Raw genomic sequence first — 19,894 nt, forward strand, 5'->3', positions numbered from 1 at the left:
TGGGGCTCAAACTCATGAACCATGAGATCATGACCTGAGTTGAAATCAACAGCCGGGCGGATGCCCAACCGACTGAGCCACCCAGGTGTCTTGATACACATTTTTTTTTTTTCTAAAGACAAACCCTAACATACTGCCACTTCTAAATTGTAGCTTGAGTTTCATTTCTTTTTAGTAAATAAGAAATAAATGAGTAGACATACTATTTATTCGGCTCCTTTGCTGGTAGTCAAGTATCTGTTTTCAACACTTTCAACATCCCTGACGAGTTAATATAATGCAAACAAAAGAGTGACATTGAATGCCCGTCTCACTGTCACCCGGGTCCTCCTACTTTAATTTATAACTACCAGTCGTACGTTGCCTCCTTCCCTGCGGCATGACTCCGTGCCCTGTCCGCTTGTTGCCTTGTGGCATGTTAGTGTAAGTCCAGCCACGACTGTGTTAACCTTGGACAGTTTCTCCAACGTGGCACTCTATTAAGCATCCTGGGAGATGTTCCAAAGAGTGAGCTATAGAATGTGAAAAGATGTGTGACTTGTCATAATTCCAGAGGGAAAGAAAGCCAGACATTTTGACAACATTTTTGGCAACTCGATTCTCTGGAGATGATTTGCTCGCATGCTTTTTGCTGGCAGCTTAAACCCAACAGTGGGTTCTCGATGCAGAAGAGCCCTTTGTCAGACCGGGTTTATCTTGGAGCCTTGCAGAAGCTTCCTATCACCCGGCCTGCACCAAGCTGGAGCCCTTGCTGGGGGATACAATGCAGTCCTCTGTTGCGGAGACATCACCAAAAAGAGGACAGACTTCGGGTTCAAATGTAGGCCCTGCCTTGCAGGAACGGTACGAGCTGAGAGGGTGACTTAGCCTCTAGGAGCTGGTGTCCCCCTCTGTGAAGTGAGGTTAATGACGGCTGCTTGGAGGTCAGGAGCGGAAGTCAGGCCCTCATTCCCCCCACTTCGTACTGCAGTGATAAGTTTGCAATCCCTCTGCCAGGATTTGCAAAGGCTTGCTAATAAGCTCAAGCAGTCACTTAAGGAAAAGGATAAATAGTTAAGCGCAAGATTCTCCCAAGAGGCAGGAAAAGCTTCTTTGAAATCGCCAGAGGCCAGGGAGGACACAGGCTTTTGACCGTGTTAAGTGGCAGGTGGTTGGAAAAATAAGTAGCAGTTTCTTTTGAAGATACAAAGAGACAGTGGAGGGGCGCCTGGCTGGCCCAGTCTGTAGAGCGTTCAGCTCTTGACCTTGGGGTCATGAGTTCATCAGATTCACTGATACTGCTTAAAATCATTGTAGAACAAGTCTTTCCAAACAAAGGTTGTATATGTTAGATCAGTGGCTTCCATACTGTATCCCAGAGGCCGTGGGGTCCTGTAAGGAACCGGGCAAACCCGCTTCTAGCCAAGCGGTTCGGCACTCGTGCATCTGACACAGTGGAATCTCATAGCTCGGAACTAGGAAGCTACCTATAAACTCATGCTAGAGTCCCATAGCACTCCTGACTCTGATATGGATGCTTGGAGCTATTCTAAGCTGACTCGTGGCATGTAACAATCTATCATTTTGCTAAGGCACAGATGTGAATAACCTTCCCTGCAAGGCGAGTGAGCAGGGATGTGTCACTTTGCTGGTGAGTTGGCCCCGTTGACCGCCACCTTCGGGGTCTCCAGCCAGCCTTTTTCTACTCATTGTTGCCTACCTGTTTTAGGAGGGAAATGACATACTGTAATGGGATTTGTAATCCAGGGGTCTGGTAACATCTGAGAAGTGTCGCTCACTAGTGTCTAAGGTCTTCCCACTCTGGGCAGCTGGATGGAATGCGGGTGGGACGTGGGACGTGTCCTGGAATGTTCTGTGCCACGTCACCTCGTGAGCACGTGAGGGAATTCTGTGTGGGGTACAGAGGCTGTACACATCAGCTCTCAAACGCTGCAGATGAAGAGTTTTTCTTATCCCAAATCCTGGTCAAGGCTTCTGAGAATATGGTCGTAGAAAGCCGCCCATATTTTTTTAAAAAGCCATATCCTGTTCGATTTTCTGCTTTCATATTTGCCCAGAACGGATATTCCCTGACATTGTGCTGTTTGCAGAAAAAGAGTATCTATCAGTGGCTCATTAACTTGGGTCATGTTTGGAGTTCTCTGTGAGCTTATTAAATAAGACGCTGTGCCTTCTTGAAAACTATTATTCTTCTCCAAAAAATAAAAAGACATGCAGTTCAAGTATATTGTTTCTCCCTGACCTCAGAGTTACTACTCGGTTTACCGAGGGGGCCTCGGTTAAAGACAGGCTGATGGCTGTTGACCGTGGAGTCGTGGGGCCAAGTCGTGTCCTCACTACGCTGTAGGTGTGAAGATGACCTTGGCTGTTGCATTTGCCACCACTGCAGGGTGCTCGTTCTGTGGATGTGGAGCCCTAGCACCATCGTGGTTATTTTACGTGCCCTTGAGAGAGATGGAAATGAAGGCAAATTCACGCAGTTCTGATAACTAACCAGACCGTGTGAGCCCATTCACTAGTTCTGCCCAAGCAGGCAAGGAGAGTAACAGTCTCTCTCTCTCTCTCTCTCTCTCTCTCTCTCTCTCTCTCTCTCTCTTTTCTTTCCATTTCACTCACTTAACCTTCTCGTGGTTCTTTTAAGCAGCAAATTCCTGATTTTAAATACGTGTTCTAGATAAACAGATAAAGCATATACAGATAAGATAAAGTCAAGAGCTGATACGGACACAGTGGAGTCCTCCAAGGCGGGGGAGGGGGCTGTGGATGAGGCAGGCTGGGTCCCTGAAGGTACTTCTGGCCACCTGTCCCTTCCCTCCAACCCTGGGGCCTTGCTCCTTCAGGGCTCACTGTCCCACAGGGCTGTGCATGGATAATCCTGTCCTGAGAACTCCAGTGGTCACTGTTCCTGGGGCTATTTAATGGCAGCCAAGAAAAGCGAGTGGCTTGTCATTTCTTTGACTACAGTCATGTCAATTCTTCACCGCGAATTCAGTTTGCAAATTAGTTTCTGCAGCTATTAAAAAAAAAAAAAGAAAAAAGAAAAAAGCATCTGTTCAACTTGGTGGCCATACAATCTCTCCAGTTCAGTTGTGACGACAGCTGAGGACACCAGATTGAATTTGCTTTAAGCAAACTGGATATATGAAAATTGAAATTAAAAAAGAAAAAAAAGGATGATTGTTCACTTTTCAAAAAGGTTTCTTTGCCTTCTGAAGAAGGTTAACCAATAGGATTTCTTTAAACACCAGTTTTTTCCCAGTACTCTAAAAATGAAATTTACTTACTACCCTGTGTTTCTAGAGTATACTCTATGCGTGAAAGTTGGCATGCCTCTAAAAAATATTAAAAGTCTTTTAAGGTTAACTTTTAAAATTATTTTTAAAAATCTGTTATCTGATGGGTTCAACTTTACTAAATGAATATTAACAGGTTTTGCTCCAGCCTGGGAGAGAGGAAGAATACATCCCACTACTGACCATTTGAATGGGCCAGATTGAAAAACGAGGGTAGTGCATCATGTGACCGTCACGTGACAGTCTCTGTTCTTGGAAACCCAAAGTTGAACCTTTTAACCTTTAAGCCAGAAGGAGAGCTGGCCTAAAGCAAGCTCCCATGGAAAAGTCATCAGCATTTAGCATCAGCCTCTAGCCTGGGGGTCTCCGTGTGGTTGAGGTGATTTCACTGCCAAAGGAAAGAGTGTCACAGGGCTGTTTCTTATTACAGAAGGTCTAGATGATTGAAGGGTAGCCAGGAGACCATCAGACTTGCAGGATGGCATTCAGTTGAATTCCCTTTCATTCCCCCTGCCCTTCCCTGAGGAGCCATTGAGAAGCCCTGTGCCAGGGAGGGGCCCTGACACAACAGCAAAGCCAAATCTCGGCTTGGCTTGCTTGGAGCCTACGCTCTGGTCAGTCTTGAGGCTCTATAGAATGGTGCCTTTGATAACTTGCTCTTTTCCTCTTTCTCTTTGTTCTTTTTCATCTCCTCGCCCCACCCAAGTGCAAGGCCTCAGGGTGTCAAAGTGCAGACTTACCAGGGCATCTGTGAAATGTTAACACGGATGCTTTGTTTTCCTTTTATCTCAACAAAGGCAAAGGCTTTGAAATTAAAAAAAAAAAAAAAATGTATATAAGTGCCCTGATTCCTAGTTACTTGGGGTGATTCTCTCCTGCAAACAGGAATGGCCGAGAGAGAGAGAGAGAGAGAGAGAGAGAGAGAGAGAGAGACTGCTGAGAAGTAAAGAGGGAGGAGGGGGGTGGTTTCATGGTTGGGGGAGGGTGAAGAAGGGAGGAACCCTGACTCCATAATGACCAGAGTGTGTGGCCTGTGGGATTACTAACGCCCTGATCCATGAGGAAGGTGAGGGGCTCTGGGCCTTTCGTTCACTTTTTCAGTCGGTCACAGAGGAGCTCAGAGGCAAGGACAGGAGAGAGAAGATGATGATGGGAGCCGAGCTCTCCCAGGGATATGGACCATGGGAGGCCGGTGACGGGGCCTTAGCCGCTTGAGAAGGATTCACAGAGTTGCTCCTGTGACCTAACGATGGATGGAGCATCTCTGCTCTCCTCTGTGTCGCCAGGGCTCCCTGAGAACATGGGTGGCTGAGAAAGAATCCATATCCCTCCTGCCTCCTCTGTGACAGACACTTTCCACACGGCCCCTCCCTAAACCCCCACAGTTAGCCTTGGTGCTGGGATTAATCCCTGTTGTACAGGTGTGCAAACTCACAGTAACCCAAGAATTGCTCCCCACCCCCCCCCCCCCGTAAGAAGCAGAATCAGAGATGCAAGCCTGATGGGTGGGTTCCAGGGTGTACCTTAAACAGTGTACTGAACTGCTTCTCCATAAATGAGCTTTGCTAGAAGGGTCTGCCACACCCTGTGTCTCCATCCCACCAGCTCACATGAGAGTGGACTTCACCACCCGTGGAAACAGCTCTGTCTGTGATGGTCCAGAAGTTTGTTATATTTGGATCATTCAAAAGTCCGTGCATTCGGACTTTTTGATCATTCATGCCAAATGGCATAATTTTCCAGGGTATTCTATCTGAGATATTTGAATGAAATGAGTGTGGGACATCATAGGACATACAGCGTTTTAGAGGACAAGAGATCAGAGTGTCTTCTAGACTCCCAATCTTTGTGTACCCTTAGACAAATGGGAGACGTCTGAGCTTCGGTTTGTGAATGTTTAGGATGAGAATTTTGTGCCCTGCAATTCCTAAGTTCTGTTTTAGCACTAATATGGTGGTTCTTTCTGTTGTGTTGGAATTAACTATGCACAAAGATTGTATGCACAATACATGTGTGGACATGATGTGATCTCAGTTTAATAAAGGAGCCCTGGGTATCCCCCATCGTGGAAATAAACTTCCCCAATAGGGCATAATTGCCTTTATGTTATTTTAATTATTCTTACACTCTGTACTTGGAAAGACTAGACTTCATACTGTTCTAATCTAATGGGACGTGGGACGTTGCTCCACACATTTTAAGTAGGTTTTTAACTACAGAACAATGAAACATTAGCCAATGATGTTAGAACATGTCTGCACACACTGATACTTTCCGATCTGTGCCAGGCATCCTGCTCCCATATGGGCTGACCAGAAGGATCAGCTGGACGAGGCAGATTGGGGTCTGGCATCCCTGAATAACTCTGGCACTTGCCTTTCAACGAGGCAGGGCAGGCTGGCTGAGGCTTGGATCTGAAAGTCTGTTTGCAAGGACCTAGTTTTCTTGGTACCGCTCCATCACCTCCTTAGTTAGCCCACTGGTGATGAATCCAATGCATTCGTGCCAGAACAGATCACACTCTGGGCAGGTTTTCTGTGGCTGGCTTCATAATCTCACACCTCCTCCTTGTGTAAGCGAACAGGGGAGAGGAAGGCAGTGAATTCTGATCGGTCACTTGGCTGATCACTGGCAATTCTGCCGGGGAAGAAATGAAGGAGATTAATTAAAAAGGGGTCAGAGCCTCTCTGTAGATTCTCTTTCTCAACTGTCATTTAGAAATGATTCTTCAGGCTTTAAGGCCATTTCCAGCCTGCTGATTTGGAAATCAGAACACAATTACTTTAAGGGAGTAAAACGTGAAATAGACCACGAAGCCTTTACCATGGAATTAAAGTTAGGTTGATTTCTATTTCTGCATGCAGCTGCCTCGCCTGTCGTGGGCTCTCTGTGGAGATACTCTGCCTGGTCCCTCCTCCTTCCCTCTTCTGTGACACCTATAATTGACCTGGAAGCCTGGCTCCTGTTTCTAGAACAGGGTTTTTGCAAGTAAGAAAGGATATAGCTATTTGGGAAGCAGGTGTGCTTCCCCTGCTGCCCTGGTCACCACCGGCCCCTCCTCAGCAGTCCCGCACGTGGGTCACAATGTGGGGTGGCCATTGGCATGTCTGGCACTTCAGATACCTGGGGTGCAGCAGCTTGTGAAAGGAAAGGCATAAAATACTTGGGGTCAGGCACACTTAGCCTGAGGTCTGTTTCTGCCGCCCTGGAGCCGCGTTGTCTTGGCCAGATAGTCTCATTAGTTCATTAATTAAAGAGGTCAGGTAACCTCATTGAACCTTATTTCTCTGGTTTGCAGCGTGGGGTGCATGAAACTGTCTGATTTGCAGGGCTGTTTGCACAGATGGAGAGAGCCACGTGTGTAAATTACCCAGAACCAGCAGACCCAAGTGAGTTACATCTGTATAGGGACACCTCTAAGTCCATTTGCCTTTATTATACCAGCTCTATAAAAGAATAACTGCATTTCAAAATTACGTTGCAGCAAAGAACATCATCAGTGGCAACTTGAGCTGCAGAAAACTGGTTCTAGAACTTTTACGGTTGCCGTCAACTAACTAACTCTCATCTCCAGGCACGGCTGTGTCTCAGTTTATTTATTTAAAAAAAAAAAAAATCAGTCGCCTGGGTGGCTCAGTCAGTTAAATGTCCAACTTCGGCTCAGGTCACGATCTCATAGTCTATGCGTTCGAGCCCCGTGTCGGGCTCTGTGCTGACAGCTCGGAGCTTGGGGCCTGCTTCGGATTCTGTGTCTCCCTCTCTCTCTGCTCCTCCCCCGCTCATGCTCGCTCTCTCTCTCAAAAGTAAATAAACATTAAAAAATTAGGGGCGCCTGGGTGGCTCAGTGGCTTAAGCATCCGACTTCAGCTCAGGTCACGATCTCACAGTCCGTGAGTTCGAGCCCCGCGTCGGGCTCTGGGCTGACGGCTCAGAGCCTGGAGCCTGTTTCCGATTCTGTGTCTCCCTCTCTCTCTGCCCCTCCCCCGTTCATGCTCTGTCTCTCTCTGTCTCAAAAATAAACGTTAAAAAAAATTTTTTTTTTTAAAAATTAAAATAAAAAGTCATCTTCTGTGCCATGTTCTCATTGACAAGGGGGCGTTTTGGCCTCCTACTCTTTTCTGTGAAATTATAGCCATTATTATGGGGGACAGTGACGCACATTGGCAGCTGCTAACAAGGAGTGCGCTGGCTCTTTAAGGAGTTTGGGATAAGCTACCCATGCGGAGTGTCTGCTCTGGGGCAGACCTGTAGGGCAGCTGGGTGTCTTTTTTTGTGACAAGGCTTTAGATGAAGGAAGCAGCTTATGATGCTAAAGATGGAGCTGCACAGCACGTATGCACACTTGGGCTTAGTGGTCCAGAACCCAGAATACGCCAAGACGGCACACACAGTGAATGCAAAGAGCAGGAGCTCTTACCGCCCCCGTGGCTTTTGATGTCCAGCTCCGCTCTTTGCCACGTGACCCTGGGCAAGGCATGGTGAGACGGTTCTATCTGCTTTGCAAGGTTAGGGCTTCTTCATAAGGCACTTAATATGTGAGGGGTCATGGTAGCAACAAAACTAGACAGAAGAGATGAATAATAATAATAAATAACAAATTCATTGATAACGCAGTTTTGCTAGCCAGAGACAGCTCGTCGAAAAGATGGAGCACTGGCCAGGGAATCAGGACCCAGTTTTCATTCCCACTCAGTGGCTCGGCCACTCTCGTTCCCACGTGATGCTGGACAAGCTGCCTAAGCCCTCAAATCTCAGCTGCTTCATGTGTAGGCTGGGTCCCCCTTTATAAGAACCAGAAGGTTCATAAATGTGAAGGCACTTTGATAACTGCAGCAGTCTCCAAATATAGGCCTTGTGACCATTATCTCCACCTCTGAATTGTTGTTTGCATGAGTACTTGATGTTTACTTTTTACTATCCACCCTCTTTGGTGATGCATCATTTTACGTGCTCTGAAGCGATTCTGTCAGGGACTTAGGATATACACATCCCCGAAATCCACCAGCATAGAAATTTTTGCCAGAATCCCATAGTAAATTTTCTTCCTCTTTGCTTATTTAAAATGTTTTTGATAAGACAGAAATCTTTACTTCTCTTTCTTGGCAACAAAAGACACAGAAATTGAGCCTGTGTTGGTGTGTATGTGCATGTGTTAGATCATTCTGGTATGTCCCCGCCCTACAATTTGAGTAAATTTGTGTCTTTTTCGTTTTATTCCCCGGTGTGGTCTCGGTGCCTTTTAACACACAGTTGCTGATTTGCTCTGTGACAAGCCTATCCTGTTACAACCTGGCAAATCTTATCCACATTGAAGGAAATGGCTCTGTTCCTCTAGTGCTGTAGCTACTGATAGTCAAAATGAGCGTATTTTCATTGTCGTTTTCTCTCGAGTAGCTTTCAAGTCAGCATTTGAAGGATGAACGCACTAGCAAAATATTAGAATGATCTGAAGCAATAGATACCTTGGTGCCTATTTTGTTTTGTGTGGATCGTTCACACATTTCACAAAGTTGTGTCTCCCCTTCTGCCAAACACACAGAAAGATGAAACAATTATTCCGCATTTTTCTTAGCACACGTAACAACCAGGATGCCTTCAAAAGTAAATATAACATAAATAAATGGTTGTTTTGGCATCGTCTAAGTTTTACCAGCCACAGAGGCATAAAGATCAAATCGTAATTACTAAATATAGTTTGTCAATTACTGAAATGTATCATTTTGTTACTAATGGGAACTAATTGCCTGAAGTTTCCAAATATTTAACCTAATTCCTGGTTGTACCTAGGGCGTCTGTGAGAGTTCCATTAAACTTTCCAGCCCCAGTTCATTCTCATTTTAACAAACTATGGTGAAGTAATTTGGCATAGTGGTTGAAAACATCACTTTTAGGGTCAGACTTCCTGTGTGTGGATCCCACCTCTGCAACGTGTACCTTGGTAAAGTTACCAGTTACAGCTACTTAAACACATCCACCTAGTTGAATTTTATGGCTATGTAGTATGTTCTTACAGCAGGCGTCTGTGCTATCCTTTTTAATGTGGTTTTCAGCTTTTACACAGTTATTTCTTAATTTAAGAAAACCAGCAGATACCCCCGCCCCCCGCCGCCAAAGACACTTCTTAGATCTTAAGACAGCAAAAGATGGGGAAATGGGTGCTCTCAGAAGTTTATACCCACTTAGCTTAATCACATTATCGCTTACGGTTTTAATTGACTTCATACACTAACAGTTTGAGACTTCTTTTAAGCCTAGCCGTTGCCACAGACTGAAACGGTTATACCTGGTTGTAGTCTATATGGAGCTATGGAGGCAGGGCCGCATGAACCCAATAATGTGGTTGGATTGGCCTTCTTTTTAGAACTCACCCACTTGGGGCGCCTGGGTGGCGCAGTCGGTTGGGCGTCCGACTTCAGCCAGGTCACGGTCTCGCGGTCCGTGAGTTCGAGCCCCGCGTCGGGCTCTGGGCCGACGGCTCGGAGCCTGGAGCCTGTTTCCGATTCTGTGTCTCCCTCTCTCTCTGCCCCTCCCCCGTTCATGCTCTGTCTCTCTCTGTCCCAAAAATAAAGAAAAACCGTTGAAAAAAAAAATTAAAAAAAAAAAAAAGAACTCACCCACTGAGGTCTTCTTGGGTATATGTGAAGGAAGGAAGGCCCGGCAAGGTTAGGTGACATAGTTACTGGTGGAATCGCGTCTGGAGCCTGGGTGTGCTCACTTCCAGGACAGGGGGCTCTCCTGAACAATTCCAGCACGAGGAGAGAGATGAACACTGCACACTCTCATTCTTCCTGCCCTCCCGGAAGAAGACATGGCATTGTAAAGCACAGAAATTCATCAAACATTGAAACATTTGCTGTTGTATTGACATCATCTCTTCTTTAGGAATTATCTTGGAAAAAAAAAAAAAAAAAACTAGGAAAAGTTATTCCATTGACCAGTGATGACCAGTTATTGTTCCTTTTGTCAACAGGCAAGATGATGAATGACGTTCTGGCACCTTCCCGTGTCCCAGGCCTTGTAGAAATAAATGAGACGTGCTTCAAAGTTCTAATGTGCATCACATCGGATCTTGTTTAAGGAAGCGTTAAAAGGAAGCCGCCGTTACCTATTGAGAAGGCTCTGTGCTCTCAGACATTGTTTCTGATTGAATCCACGGGTTGCAAGCATGCCTCCCTGTATTACCTGTTGGAACAGGTTTAATTTTATAAATTTTAAACACAAACTCTATGAGTTTCCAGTTCATAATTGTTCTTTTTGAGGATGCACTCAGATGAACAATATTGCATCTGTAAGAGATATGCACCTTCCACAGGACCAGAATTGATTGGAATATATAAATGGCAACCAACTCCAGCTGTAGCGTGATCCAGAACCAGTGATGGAGAGGGCAGATTGCAAGGAAACCCTGCCGGGGGGAAAAGTCGTATTGTGTTGGAACTACAGATTATTAGAACCATAGCTTTAGCAAACCATGGCTTTTTTCTTGAACACGACACGCATAGACTGTAGTTCTTGACTGGTGACTTTAATCCCTTATTAGTCGTCTCCTCGGACAGTCTCAAACGTTGAAAGTCTTAAGCTTTCATTGAAAGAACAATGCAGCTTGGAGGAAATCCGGGGTTCAATATAGTCTTCTGGGTATTTCATTCCAGCCTTCAGTGACCCGTTATTACAAACAGCAGGTACCCAGGTGGTAGAAGAGAAGCCTAGTGGGAGAAGAAGGAAATGACAATGAATGGGCATATTACATTGTGTTGTAAACATACTTTATAAGTACATTTCTTCTTAGCTTCTTATTCAGGCAGAGCTTATCAAAGTTTGCTGCAAGTACCAGACCAGGATTTGCGTTTTGGAAATGATCAGTGTTCACAATACCTGCAGGGAAAAAAACAACAACAGCAACAGCAACTCAAATAAGAGCACTCTTTACACCGAAAAGAATATTTTTTATCATTCTTTTGTTTGTTTTGGCTCTGTCACAAATTAAAGTGCTTGGAATACAGTAGTCTGTGGTCTCTTGAAACTTAATCAGTGAGAACCTAACACTTTCACAGTATGCTGTCTACTTTGGACGTTCATAATAAAAATTGAAACTGATTTTGGTTGTTAGTCATTTACTTTGTCTTGTAGCTGGCTCAGCGCATCTTTCGTGGTTCCTCTTTGCCCAGCAGCCAAGCCCTTTGTATCACCCTGTGTCTAGACAGAGAGGTGCATATGTGGTTTGGGTCTTTCACAGTTTCTTACACCGAACTGCTGTCGATTTCTAGACTTGCACAACCACTCTTTGTTCTTTTTTGGAAAGGCTGGACTATTTACGAGGGCCAAGGCTCTCTCTGATGATGCATTCTGCAACACGGCTTAGAGATTATTCCTCCCCAGGAATATTACGTGTTTGCTTTCTTCAGTTTCTGACTGTACTATATTTTCTGTTACATTGATTATAATAGAATTATATTTTGATTATATTTTCCAGTAAATAAGTAGAAAATTGAAGAAGGCTGTGGGTAATTTAGCCACAGCTATAGGCTTTTAGATCGTGTCTATTTTGGTTGACTCCCTGCCCAGTGTTTTAGAGTATATTTTTGTGTATTCCACAATATTCTAGTAAGAAATTTTTAAACTCCAAAGAAATCCAAACACGTGAGCCTATTCAGAAAGCTTAGACCTTGCTTGGCACTGAATTTGGTATGGAAATAAGCAAAGATCCCTTTCCTTCCATTCTTCTGTGGCCAAAGGTGCAACTGGCAGATAGATATGCCACATATCTGGCTCCCTGCCCCCACCCCACCTGCTCCCCACAAAGGGAACAGCCTGGATTTGGGGATTCGTGTGGACATTCTAGTGCATATATAAGCAAAGGGATTTTGGAACTCTTAATGTAGAGAAAAAAGACAAATAAATAGAAGGTTCTGGGGTTCCTTTCTGAGGATGGGGTGGGAGGAGAAAGAGTAGGATAGCAAACAAACTTAAGAAATAAGGATCATTCCTTCAGAACCAAGTTCACGCGCAGTCTTAGCACTTAGCTGGAGGTGTACTATCAAGGCAATCTTTTTAAACTCCCAAGAGGCACCCTAACAAGGGCAGACGTTCATGCTTTTGTTCCCTGGATGAATTCCCCTTTCCAAAGCCTCCACCACCCTCTGCCTGAGCATCTGGACAAGCTCTCTTTGTGAAGCAGCGTGAATATTTAACACTCCACCCTCCTTCCCTTCCTTCTGCATGCAGCAAAGGAAAGCTTTAAAAAAAAAATTTTTTTTTTTTGAGCTAGATTTTAAAATAGTATCAGGGGCGCCTGGGTGGCGCAGTCGGTTAAGCGTCCGACTTCAGCCAGGTCACGATCTCGCGGTCCGTGAGTTCGAGCCCCGCATCAGGCTCTGGGCTGATGGCTCGGAGCCTGGAGCCTGTTTCCGATTCTGTGTCTCCCTCTCTCTCTGCCCCTCCCCCGTTCATGCTCTGTCTCTCTCTGTCCCAAAAATAAATAAAAAACGTTGAAAAAAAAATTTAAAAAAAAATAGTATCAGGTGACTTTGACAGACTGAAGCTATTTGGTATTTACACAATTAGAAAGAATTGTTGGTATGAGTTGTTTGGTTTCTAAGTAAACGCTGGCCTTTTCCTTGAATTCTAATACCGAGATCTCATTCAAATAAGATGGTTTCAAGCAGTTCCTTTGTGGTTAATAAATTCTTCAGAGGGGGAGAAAAAACCCCGTAACATCTGCTTCAGAATGGTCTCTGCACAGAAATTGCACATAGATGATTACTTTTATCAAAAGCAATTTGTTTTAAATGATTTAAGAATACAAGCAGTTAAGAAAGTGGGTGAGTGTGATGCTTTAGAAGAAGGCCTCTTTCCGTTCATTATTAGTAATTTTCCTAAATCCACTATTTCTTGATCCAATTTTTAAAATTGGGGAATATTCCACACTATTGTGGCTGTCATCAAATCACATCGTTTTTATAGCAGGGCTTTCAGAGGGTTGCTTAAAGATTACCAGGAGGGGAGCCTACTGAAGTGCTTAGACTTGGTCTTATTTATTGTCTCATAGGTACTTACTGTACCTTTTAGTATCTATGAGAAACCTTATGTTTACTTCTCTTATTTCTTCTCAGATACACATCTTTTTCAAAGCATTTAAAAAAAATTTTAATGTTTATTAATTTTTGAGAGAGAGAGAGAGCATGAGCAGGGGAGGGCAGAGAGAGGGAGACACAGAATCTGGAGCAGGCTCCATCCAGGCTCTGAGCTGTCAGCAGAGAGCTCAATTGGGGCTCTAGCCATGAGATCGTGACCTGAGCCAAAGTCAAACGCCTAACTGACTGAGCCACCCAGGAGCCCCCAAAGCATTTTCAAAAATCTCATAGAAAAAGACTTTACCCGTGGGCAATAAGGAAATAAAAGGAATGTATATATATATATATTCATACACACACACATATATATAGATGTATATATATGTGTATATATATGTATAAAATATACAAGTTCCAACACTGTGCTCAAATATATTTTCTAAGAAGATATTATGTACAATATTAATACCAATTTTAAAATCCACCAAATGATCCATATTTCTGGAAATAAATGTGGCTTTCAGTCGGCTAAGATTGTCAGTATGCACAGTTGGGAAGGAACTTGAATGCACCTTTTATAAATTTTGCCTGGGCGATCGTGGGTGAGGGGAAGATGCCTATTGAATGGAAGGAATTCCTATTCAGAGGATTTTTTAAAAATTTCTTATGAAGACTGAGCCAAATTCTTGTTTTATATGATCTTAAAGGACCCTTCGTGAAGAGTTGCATTAATATTTAAAAGCACCACTCCCCATCCCCCACCATGTCACGCAAGCTCAGTAAAGAGTCCCAGCTAACAGACATCCATTGGCACCTCACTCACTCTCATTACATTATTCCCATTCTTTTATTACTAATGGACAAAGGAAAAAAGCTAATGAAGGAAAGGGAGTCATTTTTGCCAGAAATGTCCATGTTCTAAGAGTTTTGTTTCACCTGTGTAGATGGAATCACATGTACATGCACGCACTTCGTGGGCCTGGAGGCCATAGCACAGTGGCCAGAATGCACTCAGGTCACAGAGAAGCAGAACTTCCAAAGATGTGGTCAGCTGGGGAGACCACGGGGAAGGACAGGCCAGCCGGGGATTCTGTGATAAGAGCTGGGGAGCTTCCCACCCAGAGAGTGATCACCAGCCCCCAGGTCGAGGCCCACAGCTCTGCGTGGGAGGCCCGGTCACAACTGAGGCCCCATCTCTTTCCCAGCTTCTGGCTTTTTTATCAGAATATTGTACTTCTGTCTTCAAATACCAATATTCCTTCATTCACCCAACACATACTTAATGTAGGACTTACTAAATGCCGGCTGCTGTGTTGAGATCGGAGGTGGGGTGATGAATTAAAATGATGTCTGTGCTTATCATCAGGATCTGCATATTCAAAAGGAGCGACAGGGGTGTGTCACATATTAGGATACGAGTGCAAAGGAGGCTCACATAGGCAGATAGACGCCACATGTTTCCCTAAAAATGACTAGGTTATTAGCTCAACATTCCAGTGTGGAAAACAGCTTCTGTTTTTTGGCCTTTTTTGTTTTTATTTTTTATTTTTATTTTTTTGCTGTTTTCTAGTCAGTAACAAGTTTATTGTTCATTTGGTTTTCAGAATCTTAGGACTATATTCACGTACATTAGTCAAACACTCCTGTTCAAAGGTATAGTATTTCCAAGGACTTGCCCGATTCCAGTGGCCTCGCAGCAACATTTCTTGGGGCCACATTTCACAAATATGTTCTCAGTGGGCCTTCCTCCTCACAGGTTCCAAACAGGACCCCCTCTTTTCTTCTAGATCCCTAAACATTAGCAAGGAAGCAAGTACCACCACCCAGGAAAGTTGCATTAAATTCAACAGGAGATGTAGGGGCGCCTGGGTGGCTCAGTCGGTTAAGCGTCCGACTTCAGCTCAGGTCACGATCTCACGGTCCGTGAGTTCGAGCCCCGCGTCAGGCTCTGGGCTGATGGCTCGGAACCTGGACCCTGCTTCCGATTCTGTGTCTCCCTCTCTCTCTGCCCCTCCCCCGTTCATGCTCTGTCTCTCTCTGTCCCAAAAATAAATAAACGTTAAAAAAAAAAAAATTTAAAAAAAAAAAAAATTCAACAGGAGATGTGACAAGTTCCAAATATAAGTGGATGGAAACAAAAACTACTCTCAAGCACAATGACTTTGGCTTTAGAGTCTTGGGAAAATTATAAATAGAACACCAGATGCCATTTGTACTATCAAAACACTAGAATTCAGAGTTTCTTAGAAGAGCTCTTTAATTTTTTTTAGAAAAACTACACTTGGGGCACCTGACTGGCTCAGTTGGTTAAGCATCTGACTCTTGATTTTGGCTCAGGTCATGATCCCAGGGTTATGGGATGGAGCCCGGTGTTGGACTCTGTGCGAGGCGTGGAGTCTGCTTAAGATTCTCTCTCTCCCTTTTTCTCTGCCCCTCCCCTGTTCACGATTATGGACTCTCTCTCTCAAAAAAAAAAAAAAAAATACACTACACTTACTGAAACTAAAGGATACATGATAATGAGAGAGTGGGGAGAAATACCTAGAAAGTTATTCTTGGCCCACATTTTCTCTGAAGTGAGTGTGAATTTCCTGGGTCCATCTTAGCAGCACACAAACGACAAGGTTGGTTTCTGTAGATCCCTATCCCAGTAAACAGATGCGTAGAAGTAAGGTTGACTTCATGTTTTTGGTCTAGTTATATCGCGGTTAGATCTATTGCCATTAAGTACAAAAGAGGGAAACAAAACCAATAGAAAACCAGTAAGTTGTGGATTTCATTCATCGTTGGCTCAGATCTTTTATCTGAAGCAGAAAGATCCATCAGATCTAAGTACAGGAATTTACCCAACTGGAATATAAGACTTGTGATAAGCTTTGGAAATTCTAGCATTTCCATTCAGTGACGAACACTAGGCCCTTGCAGGCAATACGTGTTACTTAAAATAAAGCAAAGTATGAACTAAAGGAAGTGTATGACCACCACTAAATCATTTGCTAATTATCCTTTCTTGGACTTCAGCCAAGACATGGCAGTCATGCTCCATGTGGCCAAAATTCTACTTACGGTCCAACTAAAAGCAGTAATTCCTCAGTATACTTGACCATCAAACATTTCAAATTAAGGTTCCACAAGATAACATCCCAATAAACTCTGCTTCTTAGCATCGTAGAGGACTGAGGCTTCTTCAACAAACTTCAGTGTTTAAGGAATTTGAATATGTTGCATAAATGCACTAAAACAAATGCTCTTCTGGATATAACCCTACCAGGCTTTGCTGTTACAGAAGGGCCATCAGAAGGCTCACGGTACTGGTCTGGAGAGTGTGGGCAGTGCCAGCCACAGACCCTGGTGCATAAAAAAGCAGCTTCTAGTATAAATAGACACCAACTAAACAGTCACTCTCCCCCCAAGAGGGGCAGAGAGAAACCCCACTTAATAGGAGAGCTATGCTCAGTGTATTCAGTTCATCCCGTAAAACTGAGTTGCTGGGGAGCCGGGGGGGCTCAGTTGGTTAAACGTTCGACTTCGGCTCTGGTCATGATCTCATGGTTCGTGATTCGAGCCCTGCATTGGGAGCCCACTTTAATCCTCTGTACCGTGACCCCACCCCCCCACCCCTCCCTGCTCGTTCTCTTTCAAATAAGTAAACATTAAAAAAAAAAAAACAAACACCAAGTTGCTAGAAACCAGAACCCTACCCATTTGAGTTGTCTACTCTTGCGTCAGGGAAGTTACTTCTCATCAAGTTTCTTCCATTACCCATGGAGAAAACAGATTCCTCTATTCACGCACGTCTCTTCAGCCACTCTTAGCTCATTCTTTAATTTGCTTCCTTTTCATTCCTTTCTCCTGATTTGCACTTGGGTTATTTGGGAAGTGTTTGCAGCTGAAGACGCTTCCAAACCCTTCGCGTTGGTTCCCCAGTTGGCTTGCACATTGGAATCACGTGGCTACCTTCAAAACAATACCGATGCCCGTGTCCCTTCCCTAAAGATTGCAATTTCTGGGTATGTCCTGGGCGTTGGGAGTTTTAAAAGATCCCTGGGGGACGAAGTGGAAGGATCCTAATGTGCAGACTGAGTCTGGGAGCTGCTGGGCTGGAGGAAAGGAAAGAAGGATTTGGTAAGCCTATGCCTGAACCCTAGCTCTGCCTCCTGTTTGTTGTGTGAAGGGGGTGAGTTTTTTAATCTCCATGAGCCCTGGTTTCCTCATCTGTAGAGTAGAGATAATCACGCCCACAGCTTTCTGGTCCGCGTCGTGAAAATACCGTGTACATTAACTGATTCGTGACAGCGCATGGAATGCACTTGGCACAGGAAATGGTGGCTGGCATTATTTATCCCCAGGGTAGAATCAAGTTTAATCATTCCCAAGACTGGGACACACACTGCGGGTGATCAAGTGACGTCAGCTTAATGAAAGTGACAAGGAGTGGGGTGGCAGCCAGGCTTACTGCCACACGGGAGGCTCTCCCCTCCCGACAACTGAATTGTTCATCAATTGCTAGCCTGTTGGAAAGAATGATACAACCTTATACTCAGAGATAAGGCTTTTGTGTCCATCTGTTTTCCCAGGATGGGGGGAGTCTGCCCGGGGCTTTGGGAACAGGATTTGCCTGGCAGATCAATCTGAGGAAATCTGGGAAGTTGACACTTTTGAAAGGCTAGCTTGACTCTGTAAGTTGATGGCACTTTTGCTGATGGCTCCTGGCCATGGCCCCAGGCACATCCGTAAGGACAGAGGTGGGGCTGTCACGGGCTCCCCACTCCTTACCTATCCTAGGTCGTTGCCCATTAGCGTCTGACACCTGGCTGTATTTTTAGTCTAACGAGTCTCTCTTCTCTAGTTGTTATTTATTGCCTTGCATTCATCTGAAATAAGTGAAAACTAACTTCATTTAAAAAAAGAACTGGGGTGCCTGTGTGGCTCCGTTGAGCGTCTGACTCTTGATTTCGGCTCAGGTCATGATCCCAAGGTTGTGAGAAGGAGCCCCTGCTTAAGAGTCTCCCTCTCCTCTCCCTCTGCCCCTCACCCGCTTGTACTCACTCTCTGTCTCAAAACAAACAAACAAAACACAAACACGATGCCTTTGGGGATGAAGGTGATTCCTGCATGCAGACACCTTGGGGGAGGAGAGAAAGTCTATCTCATTCTGCCTATTGTGACCCTGGGGAAGTGTCTTCCGTGGGGGAGGAGAGCGGAAGTTAACGGTGTGCCTTCCCTCATGACAGAACCCTGGAAAGGTGGAGCGTCAGAGCTGAATGGCACCTGAACCCCAGGGGTTCCTAGCTGTGCACACGCTGAACTTTATGCAAGATCTTAGGCGTATTGGAATGTTTCTTTGGCAAGGGCCATAGCTTTGCATCAGATTTGCAAAGAGCTTGGTAATCCTCCAATACTTAAGAACCAATTTTATTAAGGAAACTCAGAGGAAGGAAGCTTGAAAGCCCCCCCCACCCCCCACCCCCACCCCCACCCCGGGCAGGGCGGTGAGGAGCACAACGGAATAGAGCTCAGGCGGCCACTCCGTGCTGCGGCCCCCGGCCCCCAGCTTCATTGCATGTCTCAGGCAGCAAGGGTGGGTCGGGGCTGTTTAAGCCCGGGTTCAACTAATCCAGTCTGGATCCCAGCCCAAGTCAGACAGTGCTGACGGGACGCAGGACACAGGTCCCATTTCCCTTGAGCGGAGGACTCCATGTGCCCTGAAGGCGCTGGGAATGAGGTAGACTGCTGTAGCTGCTGAAAATTCACGTCGTTTTAACCTGCAGGGAAGAATCAGTCTGGCTCAGGTTCCTAACAGGAATGTGGGCAGGTCTAAAAGAATTCAGGCCACTCGTTGTGGAACGTAGGTGTCTTAGTTCAGGCTGCCATAACAGAACGCCATCAACTGGGAGGCTAATAAACCACAGACATGTCTTTCTCCCAGCTCTGGAGTCTGGGAACTCCAAGATTAAGGCTCTGGCCGATTTGGGGTCTGGTAAGGACCATCTTCCCCCTGCGTCCTCCTCCCTGGGGGGAAGGGACAGGCAGGTAGCTCTCTGGAGTCCCTTTTTATAAAGGTGCTAACCTCGTTCGTGAGGGCTCTGCCCTCACAAGCTAACCACCTCCCAAAAGCTTCCACATAGCATCACACTGGGGATGAGATTTTGAATTTATGAATCGTGGGGTGGGGGGGGGTGGGGGGAGGGTGGAGACACACAAATATCGTCTAGAGCATTAGGCAACGACCTAAAGGAAGAAGGGTGGTTTGTGTTTTCGTTTATGTAATTTAGCTTTCGCGTGGGCTCATTGGCCAAACAGAGGCGGGGCGGGATACAGGAATTCGACAGCCGTCCCTATTAAATCCTCACCACGCCAGCAGCCCCTTAACAATGAAAGAGAAAACGTTACCACACAAGACTCCCTTGTGGCTGAGCTGTAAGTGGCAGGACTTTGCGGGATGCACTGAGAGCACTTTATGGGAGAGGCTTGGAGGGACCCCCGCTCTCCCCAGCAGAGGGTACGGTCTAGTGCTGAGCTGCTCAG

General features: G+C 45.2%; 1 protein-coding gene across 8 annotated transcripts in view; it reads left to right on the plus strand.

Annotated features, from left to right (window-relative positions):
• SCAF8 (SR-related CTD associated factor 8) overlaps window positions 1-19,894 on the plus strand; it is a 225,003-nt gene that overhangs the window by 144,741 nt on the left and 60,368 nt on the right. For 2 of the 8 annotated variants that reach the window (XR_009263416.1, XM_058735746.1), the window contains one exon: window positions 10,264-11,390. The exons of the other annotated variants lie outside the window; for them this stretch is intronic. The gene's annotated coding sequence lies outside the window, so the exon portion shown is untranslated. Of the gene's footprint in view, window positions 1-10,263; window positions 11,391-19,894 lie in introns of those variants that run through there. 8 annotated transcript variants of the gene reach the window in all.

This window comes from Neofelis nebulosa, chromosome 6 (genome assembly GCF_028018385.1).
Source record: "Neofelis nebulosa isolate mNeoNeb1 chromosome 6, mNeoNeb1.pri, whole genome shotgun sequence".
Taxonomy (NCBI): domain Eukaryota; kingdom Metazoa; phylum Chordata; class Mammalia; order Carnivora; family Felidae; genus Neofelis; species Neofelis nebulosa.